This window comes from Loxodonta africana, chromosome 11 (assembly GCF_030014295.1).
Source record: "Loxodonta africana isolate mLoxAfr1 chromosome 11, mLoxAfr1.hap2, whole genome shotgun sequence".
NCBI classification, from domain to species: Eukaryota; Metazoa; Chordata; class Mammalia; order Proboscidea; family Elephantidae; genus Loxodonta; species Loxodonta africana.
Genome location: NC_087352.1, coordinates 39,070,441 through 39,096,577, shown reverse-complemented (window position 1 = coordinate 39,096,577; position 26,137 = coordinate 39,070,441). Strand labels below are relative to the sequence as shown.

General features: G+C 36.8%; 1 long non-coding RNA gene across 1 annotated transcript in view; it reads left to right on the top strand.

Annotated features, from left to right (window-relative positions):
- The window catches only part of LOC111749585 (uncharacterized), a 166,685-nt gene that overhangs the window by 3,751 nt on the left and 136,797 nt on the right, over positions 1-26,137 (top strand). The window lies entirely within an intron of this gene.

Here is a 26,137-nt window from a genome sequence, read left to right as displayed (position 1 = left end):
AGTCAGGAAAGTTGTGCATCAAGGTTGGATCCTTTCACCATAGCTACTCAGTCTGTATGCCGAGCAAATAATCTGAGAAGCTGTATATATGAAGAACGGGGCATCAGGATTGGAGAAAGACTCATTAACAACCTGCATTATGCAGATGACACAAACTTGCTTGCTGAAAGTGAAGAGGACTTGAAGCACTTACTGATGAAGAGCAACAACCACAGCCTTCAGTATGGATTACACCTCAACATAAAGAAAACAAAAATCCTCCCAACTGGACCAATAGGCAACACCATGATAAACGGATAAAAGGTTGAAGTTGTCAAGGGTTTCATTTTACTTGGATCTACAATCAACACCCGTGGAAGCAGAAGTCAAGAAATCAAAAGACACATTGCATTGGACTAATCTGCTGCAAAGGACCTCTTTAAAGTATTGAGAAACAAAGATGTCACCTCGAAGACTAAGATGCACCTGACCCAAGCCATGGTATTTTCAATCACATCATATGCGTGAGAAAGCTGGACAATGTATAATGAAGACCAAAGAAGAATAGATGCCTTTGAATTGTGGTGTTGGCGAAGAATATTGAATATACCATGGACTATCAAAAGAATGAATAAGTCTGTCTTGGAAGAAGTGCAGCCAGAACGCTCTTTAGAAGCAAGGATGGCAAGACTGCATCTTATATGCTTTGGATATGTTGTCAGGAGGGATCAGTCCCTGGAGAAGGACATCATGCTTGGTAAAGTACAGGGTCAGTGGAAAAGAGTAAGACCCTCAATAAGGTGGATTGACACAGTGGCTGCGACAATGGGCTCAAGCATTACAATGATTGTAAGAATGGCTCAGGACCGGGCAGTGTTTCGTTCTGTGGTGCATAGGGTCACTATGAGTCGGAACTGACTTGACAGCACCTAACAGCAACCAGCAGCATCACGTGAACGCAGAATAATTCAGCCAGTGAGGCTCATGCATTGTTTTCTGCCCTTCCTTGTGTTGATTTATTGGGAGAGATTTCATCTTTGATATGCCTCTTTTTTATGAGGATATGTGTGACCTTTTTATGATGTATATGTATATTGGGGCTGTACTATGGACTAGTAAGTCAGAAGAGAAATACAGTAGAAATATTTAAGACAATGTTTTGGATTTCTGTTGCACATTGGCCATTGTTCCCGCTAATAATTTCCACATGCAAGTATTTGTTGGCTGTCAAGGAGAATACACCTCTGAGTTTTAAGAAAATGCTTGGGACTGAATCATTTGTGAGGAAATGGTGAAATTATTTAGGACTCATGGATTAATGAAGTATTAGTCCCCAAATATCTGATTCAGACATCTAATTTGTAATTTAGAAAAAATGAACTGTGGTCTTTGGGAGGTTATACTGTTTGCCCCTACCTGTTAGAGGATTATACTTTCCACAACATCACATCAGGCTTGTGCACGTGGTATTTGCTTGGCCAGTGTCAAATAAGCATAAGCAACAGTGCCACTTACCAACATATGGGGCTCTGCCATGTCTCATATCCTGAGGCAGCACGTCCAAATTAAGTGTCATTCTCTCAACATGGATCCTGTAATAAGAGGACATGGCACAGAACCTTCACTGGCCCACAGTGGAATTCACTGTGAAAGGTTGTGTAAGTCAACTTTTGTTGTTGTGAGCCAGTGAGATTTTGGAGTTGTTCGTTAATGTCAGGGCTTCGAACCAGCTCTTTCCAGTTTAAACCTCTGCTGAGAATTTACATTTCTACCGCAGATATACTGAATCAGAATCTACAGTGTAACAAGATTCCCAGGTGATTCTTATGTATAATAAATTTTGAGACCCACATTAGCATCACCCGTAAATTTGTTAGAAATGCAAATTCTCAGCAGGGATTCAAACCAGCATGAACATGGTTCAAAGCTCTGGTTATTGCATCATAACTTAGTCAAAGCTGACTGATATGAACATTAAAAGCAAAATGAACAAGAAACCTTTAAATGAGCTTTCAGCCTGGGCTTAATGAGACTGACTTCTTAAGATTTGAAAAGATCCTGGTTCCCCAAACTTTTATGGGTAGGGACTAGCCTGAGTATGTTGTGAACACCTAGGGAAAGCATAGTCTCCATTGCCATCTTCAGATATGGCAAAAATATATATAATAAAGTAGAAAAAAAACCTTCTAGAAAGCAGAGTAAAGAACAACAGAAACCCATATACTAATCAACTACTCTCAGGAAACAGAACCTGGGACAAAAAAGGGACTATTCCCTGGAAAGTACAGGGGCCCATTGCAACCTCTGCACAGTTAGATTTCAGAAATATTTTTTTATTTCCACATTCTATACGCAAGCGTGTGTTGCAATTTTCTTGTCCTATTTTTTGCGATAAGGAGCCCTGTTGGCACAGTGGTTAAGTGCTTGGCCGCTAACCAAAAGTTTGGCAGTTGAACACACCAGCCACTCCGTGGGAGAAAGATGTGGCAGTCTGCTTCTTTAAAGATTACAGCCTTGGTAACCTCATGGAGCAGTTCTACTCTGTCCTATAAGGTCATTATGAGTTGGAATTGACTCAATGGCAATGGGTTTGGTTTTAGGTTTTATTTTCATGATAGTATATTTGGGTGTATGAGCATGCGGGGGTGAATTACATAGATCTTCGGAGCAAGAAAAGACATATCTAGGTCTAAGAGATTGTTATATGAGATAATGGAATTTGAGACTGATGCTGCAATTGGAGGATCTTTTGGGTGAAAATTCTTTGGAGAATGGGTGAAATATTTGTAGTGAAGAAGTGAGGAAAACATTTTTTCCTTTTTTTATTATGCTTTAGGTGAAAGTTTACAGAGCAAGTTAGTTTCTCATTAAACAATACACATATTGTTTTGTAACACTGGTTGCTAACCCTTGCGAGGTGTCAACACTCTCTCCTTCGCGAATTTGGGTTCCCCATTTCTATTTATGCAGCTTTCCTGTCCCCTCCTGCCTTCTCACCCTTGACCTAGGATGGTGTGCCCATTTAGTCTCATATACATGGCTGAACTACATGTGTTATTGTTTGTTTTATAGTCAAAAATGACTTCAGTACTGAGTTTAAAGAGTATCTAGGGGCCATACTCTCAGGGTTTCTCTAGTCTCTGTCAGACCAGTAAGTCTGGTCTTTTTTTTGTGAGCTTGAATTTTGTTCTACATTTTTCTCCAGCTCTGCCCAGGACCCTCTATTGTGATCCCTATCAGAACTGTAGGTGGTGGTAGCCCAGCACCATCTAGTTGTGCTGAACTTGATCTGATGGAGGCTGTAGTAGTTGTGGTCCATTAGTCCTTTGGGCTAATCTTTTCTTTGTGTGTATGGTTTTCGTCATTCTCCCTTGCTCCAGATGGAGTAGGACCAGTAGACATGTCTTAGATGGCCATTCCCAAGCTTTTAAGACCCCAGACACTACTCACCAGAACCAAAAAAATACCAAACTCATTGCTGTTGAGTGGATTCCAACTCATAGTGACCCTGTAGGACTTACCAAAGTAGGATGTAAAACATTTTCTTTATAAACTGTGTTATACCAATTGAGCTGAATGTTCCCAGGACCATGGCCTGCAGCCCTCAGTCCAGTAAATCAGTCCCTCAGGGAGTTTGGATGTGTCTATGAACCTTCTATGACTTTGCCTTGGTCAAGTTGTGCTGACTTCCCCAGTATTGTGTACTGTCTTACCCTTCACCAGAGTTATCACTTATCTATTGTCTAGTTAGTGTTTTTCCCTCCCCAGCCCATCCTCCTTCTTAACCATCAAAAACTGTCTCTTTCTATACGTAAACGTTTTCATGAGTTTTAAAATAGTGGTCTCATACAGTATTTGTCTTTTGGTTACTGAATTACTTCACTCAACATAATGCCTTCCAGATTCATCCATGTTGTAAGATAATTGTTCATTATCATTATATAGTATTCCATTGTGTGTTTGTACCATAGTTTGTTTATCCACTTATCTGTTGATGGGCACTTAGGTTGTTTCCATCTTTTTGCTATCGTGAATAATGCTACGATGAACATGGCTGTGCATATGTCTATTCACGTGATGGCTCTGATTTCTCTAGGATATATTGTGTTTCTCTTTCTAGCTTTTTAAGGAAGTGCCATATCATTGAGGAAAACAAAGATTTTATAAACAATAGTTTAGACTTTGTATATTGTATATATGTGTGTATATTTGCTTATGTTTTTAATATTTGCTCCCCTTTTCTGTGGTAGGAATACACTTCCCAAACATTAATGGCAAGGTATAGCCCTGTGACTCATTTGGCATATCAGACTTGTGCTGCTTTCCAACAGAATCTTAAGAATCTTATATATTATCCACACAGAGAAGTATTTGGCTATATTTCTTATTCGAGGCCTGAAAATAAAATAAAAAAAAAATAGATACATGGAAATATATGCTCAAACACTTAAGTATTTCGGCATTATCCACCTCTACATCCAATTAGTTGTTCACAAGAGAGGATTGACCCATGTATTATCCATTCATAAGGGTACTGTAATCTGATTTATTTGATTGCAGTTGTCAGGTTTTCAGTTTGCTCTTATTAAAGGTCATTACTTTTTGGGGAATGAAAACATTTATCATGGAAATATGATTTTGCATTAGATGGCAATCAACCTACCCACAATTTGACTTATCATAAAAAAGCAAAGAAAATTCTAAAAGTTACACTGCTGATCTTCTCAATTTTATAGTAGCAAATTCTTCAAATTGCAATTAGTTGAAATTGGTGTTTAATTAAAACTGTCAGACAAAATTTTTGGCTCCCACAGTCAACGGATTAAAAATAAAGGAAAATGAGATATTAATTCCTTGTACTGTAGAAATAATAGACATATTTGAGGCCATAAGAGAAAGTTCAGGGTCTGATATAAAGAAATGAGCAAGTTAAAAAGAATTCCTTTTTGGATGGATTGCTTTTCTTAAAGTAAATTTGCAAAATCTGATTTCACGTATATTTTTGTAAGGTAAACATTAATTTCTAATAATTTTACTGAAGTCTTTTTGTGACTATATATTACAAAATAGCAAAATGTAATTGAGATTTCATTACCATAGTACAGGAACAATTACATATATATCCATATTAAAATATCAAAATAACTCACTGCTTTAATAAATATGATGGAAAAATTCCCTAATGAATTATATTAAGAAGCCCTGGTAAGAGAAATGGTTAAGCACTCAGCTGCTAACCAAAAGGCTGCAATTCAAACCCACCAAGTGACTGCTCAGAAGAAGGACCTGGTGATCTGCTTCTGTTGAGTTTAGAGCCTGGGAAATTCAATGGGGCAGTTCTACTCTGTAACACATGGGGTCACTCTGAGTCCAGAATGGCTTGGTGGTACCCAACAACAGCAATGAGCAAAGTCGTAAGAGACAAAAACATATGTAAACTGAACTCCCAAGGTTATTTCTCTAGTACCTAAGAGGAAGGAGCGTTGTATTAAAAATTTATGAACACACAAAGGCGCTCCACTCTGTAGAACTAGGGTCAGGAAGTTTAAAGGACTGAATGAGATAAGGTTTGCCAAAGAACATCTTAAAATCTTTAAAACAGTATAACACAAAGAAGGATGAAGGGAAAGAGCTAACTATAACCCCATCATTGTAATATATTACTTCAATGTATTGGCTTCAAATGTCTAGGTATTTTTATATGTGAATGCAGTAATTGTTTGCCAATAAATTATACTCTGCTTTATTGATTATTGTAGACAGCTTTCTTGTTCTTATGCAGTTTCATAGTTGGGACTTTAAAAGATGGTGAAGATTTATTTCCTTGGATATCCAGTATTTAATCCAATCTTCCCTTATTGGCAGTCATTTGGGTTTTTTTTCCAACATTACTATGAGTATTTTTATGTATATCCCTTTTTCCCATTTACATGTGTATGTGGGTGTGTGTATACATATATATACACACACATACATATATATACATATCTATTTAGTTTTTCAAGTGTGATTTCTTGGCTGAAGGATATACATATAATATTCCTCTTTATAAATGCAGTATTATAAACTTTTTTTTTTTTCTAAAAAGTGGCCACTAGGTTGTAAAATGGAGACCTGGTGGCACAGCTGTTAAGAGCTATGGCAAGTTATGGGAAGCCATGGCTGCTAATCAAAAGGTCTGCAGTTCAAATCCATCGGCTGCTCCTTGTGAACCCTATGGAACAGTTCTACTCTGTCCTATCGGGTCGCTATGAGTCGGAATTGACTTGATGGCAACGGGTCTGGTTTTGGTTTAGTCTATAAAATACTCCGCTTTATTGACACTCAGACACATGGGAAGACATTAAAAAATGGAATGGTGGTTATTATACCACCTGACAGATTCGTTATTATCTCCTGACTTGAAATCAACTGAAACACATTATTTATGTCCTAAGTTATAAAGAAGAATAAAATTGTTATAGATAATATATATGTTTCATATGAAGTAAGTAGAAAGCATTTCTTCTAGAAATCAAACTAATGTTTCTTAATTCAGTTTCACTCAACAAACGTTTATGAAGCACCCCTGTGAAGTGGGTACTTTTGACATAGTCAGGGAGAAAAACGTACAAGTGCCACTGGCAGGATGCATTTAGCTCAGCCCAGAAGTTCAGAAATGACTTCCTGTGAGAACATCTTTGCTTCAAACTGAGCTTTGAAGAAAGACTTTCTTCAGGGGAAAGAAGAAAGAGTTTTCCTCCCAAAAGGAGAAGATGGAGGAATGAAACTGCATTATTTCTCTTGGGGAAATTCAAGCAGCTTGTTATTGCTGAGGGTAAAAGGGCCGTTATTGTTGGGTGCCATTGAGTTGATTTTCAACTCATAGCAGCCCTACAGGATAGGATATAACTGCCCCATAGAGTTTTCTTGGCTGTAATCTTTACGGAAGTAGATCACTAGGTCTTTCCCCCATGGAGCCCCTGGGTGGGTTTGAACCACCAATCGTTTTGTTAGCAGCTGATCACTTAACCATTGCACCACCAGGGCACCTTTTCTAAAGGTGTCCAGTTCTAAAAGAGACATTGAAAAATTGAGGTATTCTTTAATTCTATTATTAATTTAAAAATTATTTATTGAGCCTTTACTCCTATCCAAGGTGCTTTAGATAGCAAAACAGACAACAGATTCCTCTCATGGTGCTTGCATTCTGGCAAGGCTAGTGGGACAATAAGCATAATAAAGAAGCTGAGCATATAGTATTTTTAAAGACGATGATGAATCTTATGGAAAAATATAGAGCACAGTAATTGAAATCAGGAGTTCCGGGGATGGATGTTGGATTTAAGTTTTAAAGTGAGAGAGCACACGGAGATAGTATTTTAGCAAAGATGTAGGGAGGTAAAGAAGACATCTTTGCAAAAAACTTGGGGAATAATATTCATGGCAGGTTGGCAGCATTAACAAAGACTATGGAAATCAGGTTAAAATAAGAATGGTTGGAGTTGTTCTGTTCAGCTTGAAGATTATTTAAAAAACAAAAATGCAAGAATCGTGGTAGCCGTTGTTCAGTGTTTGCATGGTAAATTTCTTTAGTTAATGCCTCTGTTATGCCACTAACCCAAACTTGTCATGCTAATTTATGAAAAAATAAATTGTTTATTTTTGATTATACATTGTTAACATCTAAAACTTAATTCTGGTTTTGTGTGAAATAATATGAAATTTTAAATATATAAAATTATTTACAAATAAAGACAGTCTTTAACTCTATAATAAACACATTTTAAACTGTCAATATACTAATTAACCCTGTTTTGGATTAAAAAAAAATTTTTTTTTGGATAAGTATTAATAATTAAGAATAATATAACTGGTGATGATAAAAACATATTATCCAATGCTCTTTGTTTTTTACTGATTCAGAAGTAAGGCAAACAAATAATTTCTTTCATAAGAGTTAGCACAAAGCTGGTTTCTAGGAGGCAGAGGTAAAAGATATCCCAAATGTCTGACTTTTCCAAGCTGCTGTACCCCTCTGTCATCTCTAACATCCATCAACTACTCCCTCTCTCCTCAGTACTCTCCTTTCTGTATTTGGGTTCCCTAATTTCCTGCAATGTCTCACAGAGCTCACAGACCGTATAAAGGAAATGGTTTATGCCGTTGTGGAGACTGGCAAGTCCTAAATTCGTGGGTCAGGCGTAGACTCCCCCTGCCCCTCAGTCTCTGTCCTAAGGTACTCAGCTTTCTCGCTCTATGAGTTGGGAAGTCCTCTGCGCCTTCTCCTGAGGGTCTTGCCTTTTTGATGGTGGTGAGCTCTCCTCTTTACCCTGGAATTGGCTCTCTTTTAAGGCAAAACTGACCAATCACCTTGATAGGCCTCTATTACCCTATCACATAGTCACCTGGAGGGGGTGCGTTATAAGACCATGGCTAGAAAGGCCACACACAGAAGTAATTAACCCACCGCATAAGGTAAACCTCAAATAATTTCGTATTAAAATTAACAAGGATTTAACCAGTCAATTTGCTGATTTGTTAATTGAATTTAATTTTAATTCCAAAATTTCTCCCTTTCATTGAATTATTTTTCCCTGTAGTGCAAATCAATATTTACTGTTGACTTGTTTTCCCTGTTTATTCTTTAGTGATACATTTTATAAATAGATGAACCTTCAAAATATTCAGTGAATATTTTTTGTTAAAAGAGACATAAATCAGTGGTAACCTAGTCCCTAGCTGAAAGATGCTTATAATTCATAAATAAAGTCGTGTATGATGAAAGTTAGCATATAGTAATGGCAAAATTAAAGCTCTAGGATAAGGGAAAGAAGAATCACCAAACTTTACTTAATTCATGGATTTCATCAGTGAAGTAACATTTATTGAACTAGTTGCTCCATACAGTTCTAGGCACTAGAATATAGAGAGAAATAAAACATATTACCACTGTAAGCCAAAGAGTCTAATACAACCACTTTGCAACATGGCTACCCAAATTTTAAAAAATGGCAAGTTTTTTTTTTCCCCCTTAATAAGACTCAAGTTCCAAGTTCAGAAAATCTGATTTAGTTATTCAGGTGGAGCTTGGGCTTCACTAAAAATTCTAACGTATAGCCAGATTTTAGAACCAGCTGTCCAGTGAGAAAAGGCTGCCACAGTTGAGACTTGCATTTATAACTTTAGTGCTCCTGCCTAGAACGCATATATTTATGATGGCAGATTTTGCCAGTAGAAGTAAAAAACTTGCAACAAAAAAGAGGCTTTTATTCCACTATAGCCTGTACCTGTTGGCATTGTAATATGTAAAATTAATTAAAGTATCAAGTCTAGTTTTGATAAAATTCAAGAGATGGAAAATCACTTAAACACATGGAAAGAATAAGATACTATCAGCTCACACTGTTAGTGTTTTGCTTAATGCATTATCGGTGTGGCTTTACACTTAGCAATTATCACCTTTTTATTACAGCTTAGCTAATTTTGGCCTCACATTTTAATGCCTTCAGGTGTCACAAAGGTGGCATTTTTTCAAAAGTCTGATATCATCAGCAATGATGAATGTGAGAGACACTTTGTTTAAACTGACGGAACATTAATTATCTAAACTAACATCTGATTTTTAAACAAATCTCTATTTGGAAGGTCACAGAAATCCTAGTTCTCATTATATTCCACTAAAATCTCATTAATTTACACCCTTAAATAATTTTAAGTTTGTGAGCATAGTGATAGACTGAAATTCCCATTTTTCTATGAAAAAGATGTGGTAAGTGTTTCAGGGAAGATGAAAAAGAAATAATAGAGAGGCCAGCTGCAGGTTCCCATGGGGACACAAATGTGACACTTCCTGATAAGAACACCACAGATGCAGCATCTGAATTCAGCTGCGAACACCAGTCCAGTTAATCCTACTTCCTAGCATCTATAGTAGATGTTTGAATATACTTGACTTTTTCCCAGGAAGAGATTTTAGTATACTGGGGGATATCCAAGCATAAATATGTGAGTTTAGATGTAACAAAATAAATGTCAAGATGGTGGTCTTCACAGGATACTAGAGAAATAATTCGCTGTCTTAGTCATCTAGTGCTGCTGTAACAGAAATACCACAAGTGGATGACTTTAACAAATTTATTCTTTCACAGTTCAGTAGGCTAGAAGTCCAAATTCAGGGTGTCAGCTCCAGGGGAAGATCCTCTTTCTGTGTTGGCTCTGGGGGAAGGTCCTTGTCATCAATCTTCGCCAATCGAGGAGCTTCTCAGCACAGGGACCCCAGGTCCAAAGGACACGCTATGCTCCCGTGCTTATTTCTTGGTGGTATGAGGTTCCCATAGCTCTCTGCTCACTTCTCTCTTTTGTATCTCAAAAGAGATTGGTTCAAGACACGATCTAGTCTTGTAGATTGAGTCCTACCTCATTAACATGACTGCTACTAATCCCATCTCATCAACATCACAGAGAGAGGATTTATAAGACATAGGAAAATCACATCAGGTGACAAAATAGTGGACAATCACACAATACTGGGAATCATGACCTAGCCAAATTGATACACATATTTTTGGGGGACACAATTCAACCCATGACATCCGCCATGTTTCTTTTCCTTCAAACTTTTTAGGGCTATTTGTAGTTAATTCTTCGTTCTACTTATTTATCATTGACACCTCAGCTGGAGTCTCTGGACAAGGATGAGCTCAGTCTGTGCCTCCACAGGGCCTGTATGAAGAGTGCTATCTGAAAGGCCTCTAAAAAGAAAAAATCACAGGCGAAATGCAACATGAATACTCCAGCAACCCAGTCTCCATTCTTTAAAAAAAAAAAAAATTGTTTTTATTCAATGTATTTTATTTATAGAACAGTTTTAGGGTTACAGAAAAAATGCACAGAAAGTTCAGAGTTACTATATACCACCTCTCTCCCCTGCACACAATTTCTCCTATTATTAACATCCTGAACTGATATAGATGTTATTATGAAGTAAAGCTCATAGTTTATATCAAGGTTCACTCTTTATGTTGTACGGTTCTATACAAAAAAAAAAAAAAAAAACCAAACCCAGTGCCATCGAGTCAATTCCGTTTTGGCAAATGCTTAATATCATTTATCCACTACTACAGGATCCTGCAGGACAGTTCTGCTACAGTCTCTCTGTTTTTTTGAAATTTTATTTATTTTGTTTTTGTTGAAAATATAAACAGCAGACATACCCCAATTCAATAGTGTCTACATGTTGAATTCAGTAGCATGGATTACGTTCTATGAGTTGTGCAAGAACTCTCACCCTGCTTTTCTGAGTTGTTAGTCTACATTTTTAAGCTAAATCATTGTAATAATTTCATTCCCTCTTCTGTAGACAGTTTACCATTTTCTGCAACTTTTTATCATGACCTTGTTCTCCCTTAACTTTCCCAGCCACCTTGATTGTCTACTACTTCTGCTCATCTTCATAACATGACAATGTAAACCAGACTCTTCATGCATGTTGCACTCCTGGCTAACATTTTTATGAGCTCTTTGTGTGTATAAGTGAAGCCTGAGAGAGTGAACTGAGGAAAATCAAGATGTTTCAAGGACGAGTTCCATGGAAAGGCTTAGACCGTGATCTTTTGTTCCTTTTCCTCACCTTCCTAACTCTAGGCAGCACTTAGGGGCCACTTTCCTTTAACCTTTGCAATTTTTTGTTTGTCTTTCAACATTTAGCTCAATTATTGCTCATTTATTTATGCTATGGAAAATGATGAAAGTAACATAGACCTCATAATGTTAACAAAAGAATAAACCATGACAACGGACAACCCATCAAAGCAGTGTATCTTTTTTTAAATTTTTCTCCCTCTGGTGCTCTGGTGCAGAGGACTGAGTTAATCTCACCTCCTATTTCGTGCACATTCATTGTTCCATGCAAGACCATTTCATCCCTCCTTCCCTCCCTCCCTTTTACTCTCACACCCTTTCCCATTCCCCTCCCTCCATATGCAGCCATTTAAAGAGACTTTTATGTATCTTATTGTTCAAATGTGTTTTTGAAAAATATGCCCTTTGTTTGAGTACATGTGTCTTAACTTATGTTACTCTGTTCTTGGTTGCCTAACCCAGGGAATCCCTCACATAGATTCTTGAGGGGATGGGTCCACGGTATTTGTGGCAGCATTGTTTCTGGGGGTGAGAGATGAGGCAGCTTGGGTGGGTCCCTGGAGGAGTGGAGAGATAAGACCTGGTGGATGCACACCCTGGAGAGCTCTACTACAGACAGGATGAGCACATCATCACACTTCTTGTTGTTACGTGCTGTCGAGTTGGTTCTGACTCATAGTGACCCTGTGTACAACAGAATGAAACACTGCCTGGTCCTGCACCATCCTCGCAATTGTTTCTGTGCTTAAGCCCATTGTTGCAGCCACTGTGTCAGTCCATCTCATTGAGGGTCTTCCTCTTTTTCACTGACCCTTACTTTGCCAAGCATGATGTCCTTCTCCAGTGACTGATCCCTCTTGAAAATGTGTCCAAAGTATGTGAGATGTAGTCTTGCCATCCTTGCGTCTAAGGAGTGTTCTGGTTGTACTTCTTCCAAGACAGATTTATTTGTTCTTCTCAGCACACTAAGGGTTGTTAAAAACTATGATTAGTGAAAAAAGAAAGAAAAGTATAAGATTTAAACAAGGAAACAGTATCTTTCTGATCTCTTACTCTGATTGAGTGATGAGAAACTCAATCTAGCTTGGGGAATTTTGAACCATATATAGCATAGTAGATAAGATAAAGGGCTAGAAAAAGTAAAACCTGGAAGTAAATTGTTGTTGTTGTTAGATGCCACTGAGTTCATTCCAACCCAGAGCATACCTACGCACGACAGAACAAAACACTATCCGGTCCTGTACCATCCTCACAATCGTTTTTATGTTTGAGGCTGTTGTTGTAGCCACTAGGTCAATCCATTTCTTTGAGCATTGAGAGTCTTCCTCTTTTTCTCTGAACCTCTACTTTACCAAACAGGTCCTTCTCCAGGAACTGGTCACTTCAGATAACATATCGAAAGTATGTGAGACGGAGTCTCTCTGTCCTCGCGTCTAAGGAGCATTTTGGCTGTACTTCTTCCGGGACAAATTTGTCCATTCTTCTGGCACTCCATGGTATATTCAATATTCAACACCAGAATTTAAAGGCATCATTTCTTCTTTGGTCTTCCTTATTCGTTGTCCAGCTCTTCTGGGAGTAAATGCTGACTTATGCATTTACTAGTATGTTTGTGTGTTTTAATTTCAGAGTGGTTATTTAGTCTCTCTGGACTACACTCTCCCTATCTATAAGAGGAAGAATAATGAGTGGAATTTCATAAATCTAACTTCTAAAATATGTGCAGTTGATTAGTGAAAGCTTGGAGAGAAGAAACGGTATACAGTAGTCCCCGATTTAAGACAATTTGAGTTACCACAGACCACATTTATGACCTTTTTTTTTTATATCTTATCATTAGCAATATGAACTACACACATTGTTGCAATGTGTAATTTGCTGATGTTAACATTCTCAGATGTTCACTTACAGATGTTTATATATGATGTTTCCAACCCCCAAAGACAAATAAAGACCAGATTTATAAATATACTAATAATAAAAGGTAATAATAATTAAAACTTAAAAAAATAGATATTCTACTTACATCACAACTGACTTACAACTTGTGATGGAGTCATCAGAATGGAACCCCATTTTAAATCAGCTACTTGTATCTTAAAATGTGAAAGCTTATACAAAATTAACCTAACTAGGTTTTGGCTCAGTGTTCAACGTTTAGAGTATTTCATCTAATTTTACATTATGTTACAGTGTTTAACGTTAGTGTCTAATATGTAATAATGTTAAATATTATAATCATTTATTTAATCTTCATTATAAATCTATCAAAGGTAGTTGTTATTATGAATTATTAACAAAAATATTATCTTATTACCTCATGTAAGGCTTAGGTACCATAATTACAGTAGTTATAGAAATTTGTGGTTTAAGTAAGCAAATGACAATGACCGTAACCACATAATGGGTAGCAAAGGAAGAGCTAAGATACCAGCCTGGGTGTTGGAATACATGTTAAGAACATATCCTTTGTTTTTATACACTATCATATGCTCAACACCATGACAACAATAATTATTATATGTATTCAACTTCTCTTCCCTGCAAATGAAAATAACGAGAAGGAGTATTATTTAGGATCTTTGCTTCCATGTACGAGTATCCAAGCATGCTTCCTAAAAGATTGGTTTCCAAAAGTCCTGGTGAGCCATCTCATAGGCATTGCTCAAGGATGACATTTTCTGTTTCTTACTAGAATGTTCTCTTCATGCACAAATCAGAATTGGGTTCAGTAACATCACATCTGAAATAACAGTCCAGTAAGATAAAATGTAAAACAGAAGGAATAATATTGTATTTAGGAAGAAGTAAAATTCTTTCTGGAAGTTTCTCTACCCAAAACATATTATAATGGAAGTAATGCATCTTTGGAGCATAGAGTCCCTATGAGTCAAAATTGACTCAACAGCAATGGGTTTTAGAGTATTAAAGGTATGTTCAAAAGAAAATACATGTCAAAGTGGGGGTTATACCTTTAGATTATGATGTTGTTTTAATTTCTAAAATGAGAATCATGTTACTATTTTTCACCAGTGATAACTGAAGTTCTGTGTTTTTTTTGAAGATTTGCCAGAAAGGGCATTATTACAGGACATTTGTTTACCTAAATAACGTGAAAAGTAAAACCATTTTTCAGGCTTGCTCAGTCTGGTACCATCAAAATAGGGAATGACTGTATCTAAATATCTTTAAAGCTGTGAAATTCTAACACTTGATATTTCTCTGTTATGCTACAATAAAGCTGAGATTTTTTTGAAATTAGAAAAATACATATTCTAGTTCTATTCCTGTGTATTTGTGTTGGTCTGTTGTAGTTGAAAAATCACATGAGAAAAAATCACACACAATTAGAAAAATCTTTTAAATCTTTATTCAGAATTTGACGCATTTCAATTCAATTCAATTTAATAACTCTGAATGCAAGACTAAAATTTACATTGGCATAAATGATCAAGAAATATTGTATGCCAGGTCTGGGTTTCCTTTTTATGAGGGAAAATGAATGAGTAAGTTTCTGACTCAAGATGAAGACATATGCCTTATTTTATATGTTCACTATAAGTTGGACTAATTATGTTTGAATAAAGATATTAGAATAATGGTTGTAAGCATATGACGCACATTTTCTGTAGTTTAAATTTATAAATATTTGGTTTTTATCTGTATCACTAATAGTAAAAATTTTAGGACAAGTTCATTTAATATTATTGAGGTAATAGATAAACATATAGTTTATTATATAATTTTATATAAATATTTTTAAATAATTTTATATTGATATTATAGATATTATTTTAAATCACCTATGGAATCAGACCAAACTGTCATGGGAAAAGTACCTTAGTCATATTTATATGAGTTGTCATGGAAATAAAATACAATAAATATAATGCTTAAGTTAGGCTTAAGATGTTGTTCATTTCTTCTTTATACCTTCCACTGAAGTAAGTACTGGAAAATGTAAGGAATTATAGATAATAAGGCACCCTAATTGCATTCTAAAGAGACTAGTATACATAGCCTGAAGTGGAGACTAACATGAATCACAGAACTGTTGAAAAATAAATTTAGGGAAAGGAGAATAAATAATATTTGTTCTATTATCTTGAATTAAGGCATGACGTTACAAAAATTATATTTTCAGGTGTCAAAGTTATCTTTAGAATGGAAATATGGGACTTTAAAGTATAACAATATATGTATGTGTGTGCATGTATGTAGAGACCTGGTTAAGAGTGGTTAAGAGCTTGATTGCTAAACAGAGGTTGGAAGTTCAAATCCACCACCTGCTCCTTAGAAACCCTATGGGGCTGTTCTACTCTGTCTTATAGGGTCACTGGGAGTCGAAATTGACTTGACAGCAATGGGTTTCGTTTTTTTAATGCATGTAGGTATGTGTATATATATAATCACACATACATGTACACACATATATATTCTTCAAAAATTTTCTTTTACAAAGAATTGTTTATATAGACAGTAATTGCTGAGAAAACGTATCAGTCTATTGAATTAACATCTGTTACCTCATGTAGATTAAAGATATTTCAGTATATTTTAATCTGATGCCTGGGAGTAGGAAAAATTAAGACATGGATAATGAACACAGCTCTTGTTGTTAGAAAAAATGTATGTCTGTTACGTGATGTCGTCTGTCCACCATGGGTTTATAATCAAGGGAATTCTAAATCCTCAGAATATATTTTCAAGAAAATGAGAACATAACAGCAATGGTTGGAAAAGTCATTCTTGAACTGGGGAAATCAAGGCAAGACTGGACATCTGAGGTTGCCAAAGGTCAGGCCTAAGCATAACTACCTAGAAGTCATCCACCAAAAGTCCTAAAGCCAGAACTCAGACAAAAGGAAAACAAAGGTGTGAGGTGGACAGGGTAGGGTAGAGTGGAAGCAGTCTCAAGCATGTAGGATTTGTGACACTGTTAGGAGACTGAGGTTATACCTCCTACCTGAATGCCTTTTATTGATGGAATAAAAGCCAATTTCATAGGCGTAGTCACCAAAGAGTGTGGAAAAGAGAGAAGATAAATCTTGTTGTTAATTGCCCAACTATCGTTGTTAGGTCAGTTTGCACTCATGCTGACCTTATGTATAGTAGATGCTTCCTGAAAGATTGGTTTTCAAAAATCTAGGTGAGCCATTTGATAGGCAATGATCAAGAACAATATATATTTTTTTCCTCTCTCTTATCAGAAGGTTCTCTTCATGCACAAATAAGAATTGGGTTCAATAATATCACATCTGAAATAATATTTCAGTAAAATGAAATATAAAACAGGAGATATTATATTGTGTTTAGGAGGAAGTAAAATTCTTTCTGGAAGTTCCGCTATCCAAAATATAATGGAAATAATGACATCTTTGGGGGTATTAAAGGTATGCCAGATGTTCAGTTTACATTGGATCCATCTTGGTAGGCATTCTACATGAGGGAGCTCCAGAAGGGTGTTCTGAGCATGATTCTGGAGAATCCAGAAACAGGTAGTCCTTGAGGCTTGTCTAAAACCATCATTTTAACACCCTCTCAGATGGCTGTTGTAAGGCAGAACTCTTGTTCTGAGAGAGAAGACTGTTGTGATACCATCAGCATCTCAGGTTAAAAGGAACTTTACTCCACAGAGTATCAAGAGAGGAATCCAGTGTCAAATCTGGGAGACAGGATGATGTCATGATCTCAGACTGAGGCAGAATACAGCCTTTGGAGGCTCAATACAAAGGTAATTAGATGACCAGCAAGAGAATAGATATGGAGGTTAGTACTTCCGAAGGCACAGGAGGTGGCATAGACTGGGATTCAGTTAAGTTCTCTGAGGTGAAACCTGTGGACGCCAAATAATTCTTTTATGTTTATTTTTTCCACTGTGTATTTATCTGTCCCCTTTATATATATAATATTAATACATTCATGGTCCCAATCATCCAAGAGCTTATGTTCCATGAAAAGAAATACCTTTATAGAAATTAGCACCTGCATGTACAATAAAAAAAGTGAACGTAGGTGGGAAGGCAAGGAAAAGTGGACTGGGAGGATTTCACCGGCTTACTGCATAATATTGGAGAATTGACTTACTGTCTGTGATCCTCAGCTTCTTCAGTCATGAGTTCAGAGAGTGGTACTACATGTTCTTCAGTGTTCATTTTCAGCGTACTCTTCAAGAAGATACTCAGAACTAATAGAATTTAAACCCATACTATTAAAAATCATCAAGTTTTCCACACATCTGTGTTGTAACGTTCCCCATACAGATGTTAAACAGGGCTCTTAAGGTCTTTATGAAGTGTTTCTTCATGAGAAGTAGACTGTGGGACTTCTCCCTAAGGAGGTGATATGATGGCGTAAATGACCTCAAAGGGAGCTTCCATCTCCTCGATCCTGAGGAAAATGTTTGGTTACTTGACTTCATTAAAATGTTTTTCCTAACTGTACTCTAACATATTTGAAAACCTAGAAGAAATGGATGAATTCCTAGAAAAACACTACCTACCTAAACTAACACAATTAGAAGTGGAACAACTAAATAGACCCATAACAAAAAAAAAGAGATTGAAAAGCTAATCAAAAAACTCCCAACAACAAAAAAAAAACCCTGACCCGGACGGCTTCACTGCAGAGTTCTACCAAACATTCAGAGAAGAGTTAACACCACTACTATTAAAGGTGTTTCAAAGCATAGAAAAGGATGGAATACTACCTAACTCATTCTATGAAGCCAGCATATGCCTGATACCAAAACCAGATAAAGACACCACAAAAAAAAAAAAATTACAGACCTATATCCCTCATGAACATAGATGCAAAAATCCTCAACAAAATTCTAGCCAATAGAATTCAACAACATATCAAAAAAAATAATCCACCACGACCAAGTGGGATTTATACCAGGTATGCAATTTTTTTTATGCAAGGTCTTCTTTTTTTTTTATGCAAGGTTGGTTCAATATTAGAAAAACAATTAATGTAATCCACCATATAAATAAAACGAAAGACAAAAACCACATGATCTTATCAATTGTTGCAGAAAAGGCATTTGACGAAGTCCAACACCCATTCATGATAAAAACTCTCAGCAAAATAGCAATTGAAGGAAAATTCCTCAACATAATAAAGGGTATTTATACAAAGCCAACAGCCAACATCATCCTAAATGGAGAGAACCTGAAAGCATTTCCCTTGAGAAGGGGAACCAGACAAGGATGCCCTTTATCACCATTCTTATTCAACATTCTGCTGGAGGTCCTAGCCAGAACAATTAGGCTAGACAAAGAAATAAAGCGTATCCGGATTGGCAAGGAAGAAGTCATAGTACCTCTATTTGTAGATGACATAATCTTATAAACAGAAAATCCTAAGGAATCCTCAAGAAAACTACTGAAAGTAATAGAAGGGTTCAGCAGAGTTTCAGGTTACAAGATAAACATACAAAAATCACTTGGATTCCTCTACATCAACAAAAAGAACATTGAAGAGGAAATCACCAAATCAATACCATTCACAGTAGCCCCCATGAAGATAAAATACTTAGGAATAAATCTTACCAAAGATGTAAAAGATCTATACAAAGAAAATTACAAAGTACTACTGCAAGAAACTAAAAGGGACCTACATAAGTGGAAAAACATACCTTGCTCACGGATAGGAAGACTTAACATTGTAAAAATGTCTATTCTACCAAAAGCCATCTATGTATACAATGCACTTCCGATCCAAATTCCAATGACATTTTATAATGTGATGGAGAAACAAATCACCAACTTCATATGGAAGGGAAAGAAGCCCCAGATAAGTAAAGCATTACTGAAAAAGAAGAAGAAAGTGGGAGGCCTCACTCTACCTGATTTTAGAACATAATATACAGCCACAGTAGTCAAAACAGCCTGGTACTGGTACAAAAAAAGGCACATAGACCAATGGAACAGAATTGAGAACCCAGATATAAATCAATCCACATATGAGCAGCTGATATTTGACAAAGGCCCAGTGTCAGTTAATTGGGGAAGAGATAGTCTTTAACAAATGGTGCTGGCATAACTGGATATCCATTTGCAAAAAAAATGAAACAGAACCCATACCTGACACCACGCACAAAAACCAACTCCAAGTGGATCAAAGACCTAAACATAAAGACTAAAACGATAAAGATCATGGAAGAAAAAATAGGGGCAATGTTAGGAGCCCTAATACAAGGCATAAACAGAATACAAAACATTACTAAAAATGACAAAGAGAAACCAGATAACTGGGAGCTCCTAAAAATCAAACACCTATGCTCATCTAAAGACTTCACCAAAAGAATAAAAAGACCACCTACAGACTGGGAAAGAATTTTCAGCTATGACATCTCAGACCAGCGCCTGATTTCTAAAATCTGTATGATTCTGTTAAAACTCAATCACAAAAAGACAAACAACCCAATTAAAAATTGGGCAAAGGATATGAACATGCACTTCCCTAAAGAAGATATTCAGGCAGCTAACGGATACATGAGAAAATGCTCTCAATCATTAGCCATTAGAGAAATGCAAATTAAAACTACAATGAGATTCCATCTCACTCCAACAAGGCTGGTATTAATCCAAAAAACACAAAATAATAAATGTTGGAAAGGCTGTGGGGAGACTGGAACACTTCTACACTGCTGGTGGGAATGTCAAATGGTACAACCACTGTGGAAATCGATCTGGCGTTTCCTTAAAAAGTTAGAAATAGAACTACCATATGACCCAGAAATCCCACTCCTCGGAATATATCCTAGAGAAATAAGGGCCTTTACAAGAACAGATATATGCACACCCATGTTTATGGCAGCACTGTTTACAATAGCAAAAAGCTGGAAGCAACCAAGGTGTCCATCAACAGAAGAATGGATAAATAAATTATGGTATATTCACACAATGGAATACTTCGCATCGATAAAGAACAATGATGAATCTGTGAAACATTTCATAACATAGAGGAACCTGGAAGGCATTTTGCTGAGTGAAATTAGTCGGGTGCAAAAGGACAAATATTGTGTAAGACCACTATTATTAGATCTTGAGAAATAGTTTAAACTGAGAAGAACACATTCTTTTGTGGTTATGAGAGGGAGGAGGGAGGGAAGGCGGGAGAGGGTTATTTACTGATTAGATAGTAGATAAGAACTACTTTAGGTGAAGGAAGGGCAATACTCAATACAGGGGAGGCCAGCTCAACTGGACTGGACCAAAAGCAAAGAAGTTTCCTGAATAATCTGAATGCTTCAAAGGTCAGCAGAGCAAGGGTGGGGGTTTGGGGACTATGGCTTCAGGGGACATCTAAGTCAATTGGCAAAATAGATTCTATTAAGAAAACATTCTGCATCCCACTTTGAAGTATGGCATCTGGGGTCTTAAATGTTAACAAGCAGCCATCTGAAATGCATCAATGAGTCTCAACCCACCTGGATCAAAGGAGAATGAAGAACACCAAGCTCACAAGGTAATTGTGAGCCCAAGAGACAGAAAGAGCCACATGAACTAGAGACTTACATCATCCTGAAACCAGAAGAACTAGATGGTGCCCAGCTACAACTGGTGACTGCCCTGACAGGGAACACAACAGAGAACCCCTGAGGGAGCAGGAAAACAGTGGGATGCAGACCCCAAATTCTCATAAAAAGGCCAGACTTAATGGTCTGACTAAGACTAGAAGAATCCCGGCAGTCATGGTCCCCAAACCTTCTGTTGGCCCAGGACAGGAACCATTCCCAAAGACAGCTCATCAGACATGGATTGGACTGGACAATGGGTTGGAGAGAGATGCTGATGAGGAGTCAGCTACTTGCATCAGGTCGTCACTTGAGACTGTGTTGGCATCTCCTGTCTGGAGGGGAGATGAGAGCATAGAGGGGGTTAGAAACTGGCAAAATAGTCACGAAAGGAGGGACTGGACGGAGGGAGTGGGCTGACTCATAGTAAATGGGAGTATGTACAAAATAGTAAGGTGTATATAGGTTTATATGTGAGAGACAGACTTGATTTGTAAACTTTCACTTAAAGCACAATAAAAATTACTTAAAAAAATGTTTTCCAATTCTAATAAATACTAAAATAATTTAAAGCACATTTCCAGTTTTCTTGATTGGCATATGATAAATACATACGTTTCTTTTTCACTCGCCCAATTTGTATCGTGTGTACATTTAGAAATGGAATATAACAGGCAAGATTCATTTTGATGGAATCTGTATTATGCTCAGGTGCAAATCATCTGGTCCATTAACATTTTCACCTTAAAGGCCTGACAGTTAGTTTCAAATCTTGTTTAATGTTCAGTTTTATGCGTTGTGACATCAGTGAAATTTTTATAATGTTGGTAGAGAAGACCATTTTTTTTAAGTTTCATGCAACTCAGAACTACTTCATAGTAAAACTATACCACAGTATCTTAGTGTGGGTTCTCTAGAGGAGCAAAACCAGTGAAGCATATATAAAGATATATAGAGAGAGAAATTTACTTCAAGGAAATGGCTGATACAATTGTGTGGGTTGGCAAGTACCAGACCTGTGGGTCAGGCAGCAGACCAAAGATCTCTACTGGCTGATGTGGTTGCAGGGGCTGAGGAACTGAAAATCTGTAGATCAGGCAGCAGCCTGGAGGCCCTGCAAGGTCATGGGGTCGGGGAGGTTGGTGAATCCAAAATCTGCAGGTCGGGTGGCAGGCCAGATAGTTCTATTGGTTTATGTCCCAAGACATAGAGGTCAGACAATGAGAAGAGTGCAGGGAGGAGAGAGAGAGAGTGCGAGCTTTACCAGACCATCCATTTATACACTGGATGCAGGCCGCACCCCCAAGGAAACTCCCCTTTCAACTGATTGGCTGCTCACATCAGATCACAAAATGGAAGGTGATTACATAGTGTCTGCCAAACCACTGAGAATCATAGCTTAGCCAAGCTGACACATAATATTAACCCTCACACATAGTAAGAAAGATAGAATAGCTTTTTCCTTGAGCAATGCATACATGTGTTGAGGTGCATGATCTTTGTCTCGTCATATAGACGTGGAGAGATTTACCTTAGCGTCCCACATGTAATGTGTTCATTGGATGTCTGAGAAGTGTGAAGGAAAAAAAGAATGTGTTGTAAACAGAAAAATAATAATAATAATTACCCCATTCCACCTTCAGTACCAACTCAGAATTACTCCAGTCCACTTCCCACTCCATTCATTTATATGCTTTTATAGGCATGTGTACTTGCTTTTAGTCGTTCGCTTATTGAATAGTTCTTCGTCAGGGGACAAATGTGCCAGAACCTGTGCACTCTTAGTGGAAGAAATCTCCAAAAATATTAACATACCTTCTGAGATGAATTGGGTAGGATTCTAGGTTCATGTCCTCCTAAAACACATATTACTATCTCCAAAGAGTGTGCAAGATAGTTGAAGATAATGGTTTTTAAGCTGCTTTCTAGAAACTTCTAGCCAAATGGAAAATAATCTTGTTTTGAGTTCATACAGGTTGGAATGTACTCCATTAGAGACACATTCTTTAAACCAGCAGTTTCCAACATACGGTCCATGAACTCTGGAGTCTCCAGAGACACTTTCTGGAGGTCTGCAAGGTGAAAACTACCTCCATCATAATTCCAAGATGTTATTTGCCATTTTCACTGTATTGGCAATTGCGCTGATAAATCAAAAGAAAAGGCAGGTAAAAGTGTTTAGAGTTGGTTCCAGTGATTCAGATGGGAGGCAGTGATGATGTTCATTTCAAGAAAGAAGGATGCAAAGAAACATTTTTAGATTTTGGAATCTGAATGCTACTGAACTGAAAGAATGCTTATTGTCATCAGTTTTCATAAGTACAAAATTGGAATTATGTTTTAAGGAAAGTGCTTTAAAAATCAGTTATATGATGTTATCCCATCAGCACTAATGAGTATCTTTGACATTTGTAATATCACTAATGCTATGACTAGAAGTGATGTGTTCCAGTTAAATTAAACTAAAAGTATACCAGCTTTATTTTACTTATTGTTTAACAGAAGGAACATTTTCTTTATATTTCAATATCATATCATGACTGATGTTCCATTTAATATTCCTTGTTAATATTCAAAATAGATTAACAGTAAATATGAAGGAAAATGTAAGTGGATCATAAACTTATTTTTACTGGAAAATATGTAAAATACAGTAGTTAAATATTTTTTGCTTTGAAAACACTTATCCTAATACACCACTTTAGTTTTCCTCATGTATTCAGCAGTTCAAATACTGGAAAAAACCCATTGCCATAGAGTTGATTCAGACTTATAGGAACCCTACCGGCCAGTGTAGAACCACCCCATAGGGTTTCCAAAGAGTGGCTGGTGGATTCGAGCTGCCAGCCTTTTTGGTTAGCAGCTGAGCTCTTAAACACTGAGCCACCAGGGCTATAAGTGCTGATTTTTTTTCAGATAATACTTACCAAAATTATTCATGGAAATTAATCAGTTTCTTGGTGGGAAAATATCTAGAAAGTTATAGCTATTGGCCCAGTTATAAAATAACCAAAATTAGAGTAGACAAATGCAAATTTGGAACTCAAAAGCTTAAATAAAATTCTGCAAATAATGACGTGCTCATTTCTGTTTCAGATGTATTTTTAGAAACATTGCAGTTGGGAATCTCTTCTGGTTCTTGGAAACTTTCATGAGAATTTGGCACGTTGCTGTGCCTATGGGTTATGCGTGCAGAGGTTCATACCCGGGCACTATCTATGCTCTTTAAAGGAATGTGTTGGGTTTTTTTTATTGTAAGATTTCCTATTTGAAGTTTATCCCATAAAAGAGAGATTTGGTTTATTTTTCTATCCCAGGAAAGAAAGTCAGATGAACGCATTGAAGTGTCCATGACCCAAAGGGCTTCATTAATGAAGGAGAGGTTGCAGGATAAACCCATTTCCCTGCCTGTGTTTTTTCACCTGAAGATGTCACCTAGAAGGAGATGTGTATTTCAGAGAAAAGCGTTTCTTTTTATCATATATCATCCCTCTGATCATTATAGTCCTTTTTAGAGCCTTACTGGCTCTTGTATAAATTAAAAAAAAAAATTTTTTAATGTTAAATTATTATGTTCTCCCTTCGTAAGGGACTAAGCATTTGTCCTTTGATTTATAAGCCAATCATAAAACTTGTTTGTTTACCCCAGGGCTTCAAACCGGTTCTTCCCAGTTCAGCCATGGCCAAGGAAGTGAAACCAGAATAGACCTGAAATTTTGAAATTTGGGTGAAACAGAATGATAACCAGAACTGGATACTGCTAGAAACTCAATCTCCATCTCAGAAAATAAGGACAGCATATGCATTGCATAGCAACCAAATCTCTTGCCCTGTTGAATTTTGAGCACAGTTGGAAACAGTGGTGCCCTGCTTAAAGATGGTGGCTAACTGCTGCGCTTTGAATGTGTGTTGCTCTCCACAGTCTGGCCAGCAATCCAATTTCGGATGTAAGGCTCCTGAAAAGGCTCACTAGACCACTTCTGAGACTCTCATTCCGGGGCTTCAGCCCTTAATCTTTCCCATCCCACTTATTGTTCTGGATCACCCAAATTGTAGCATTTCAGGTCTGTTAGTTTCACTTCCTCAGCCATGACTGAAAGAGTCTGAACCAGTTAGAAGTCCTGGTTCCCCTTCATATGCTTTGCATCTCTTACAGTTTAACTTCTTTAAGACTGCTTATTTAAAAAGCACGTTTGGAGACTTTTTCCTTTCTTCTAATTCTTTTCATGAATTCATTTTAAAATGAATTTTCTCTTTCTAATTTGGGATATCTAATTTATGCTCTAATAGTAGTTTGAGCTTAGTTGAAATCAATTAACCAAGAATAGTTATTGGTTTTTAAATATTCCATTAGTTCCTAATTTGTTTTTCATTCTTTTTTGTCTTTTGGCTATAGTTCATGTGGCTCTTAACTAAAATTGCAATTTGCTGTGCTCTATGAAAATTATATCACCTTTTATGTAAGTGGTTTTCTCTGATTCTTTAGGAGATTGTCACCTGTGTAGAGGACCTATAGTGTGACAGGTGTTGCCTTAATGACTGGCTTAGATTGCTAAAGTGTAGAGCCATGAGAGTTACCAAATTGTTGTAGCATATCTGGAATCAAGTGGTTTTATACTGAATTCCCTTGTTCTTAATGTTTAGATTTCTTTAAGAGGGTTTTTTAATCACATTTAATCTATGCCTTTCTATGGTAACTGATGTTACTGTAATTTCCTTTCATTTTGGTCAAAATAATGAGAAAAAGACTGAATTTTTTTTACCTATATTCAACATTAGTTGGGTATTAAGTATGGTGGTTCATGACATGTGATAACAGATTGAAACTTGAGGAAAAAATGGCTATTTCATTTTTCATTCAGTTTCTTGAGGCTGGAATCTATCCCAATATCCAGAGGCAAAGAGGCACAGAGCCCAGTACACTTAAAAAGCTTCCTTCTAATCTGTTTCTGAAAGCAGACATCTGTCATGTGTTAATTGAGCAAAGATAAAATAGGAGAGTAAGGACCATTA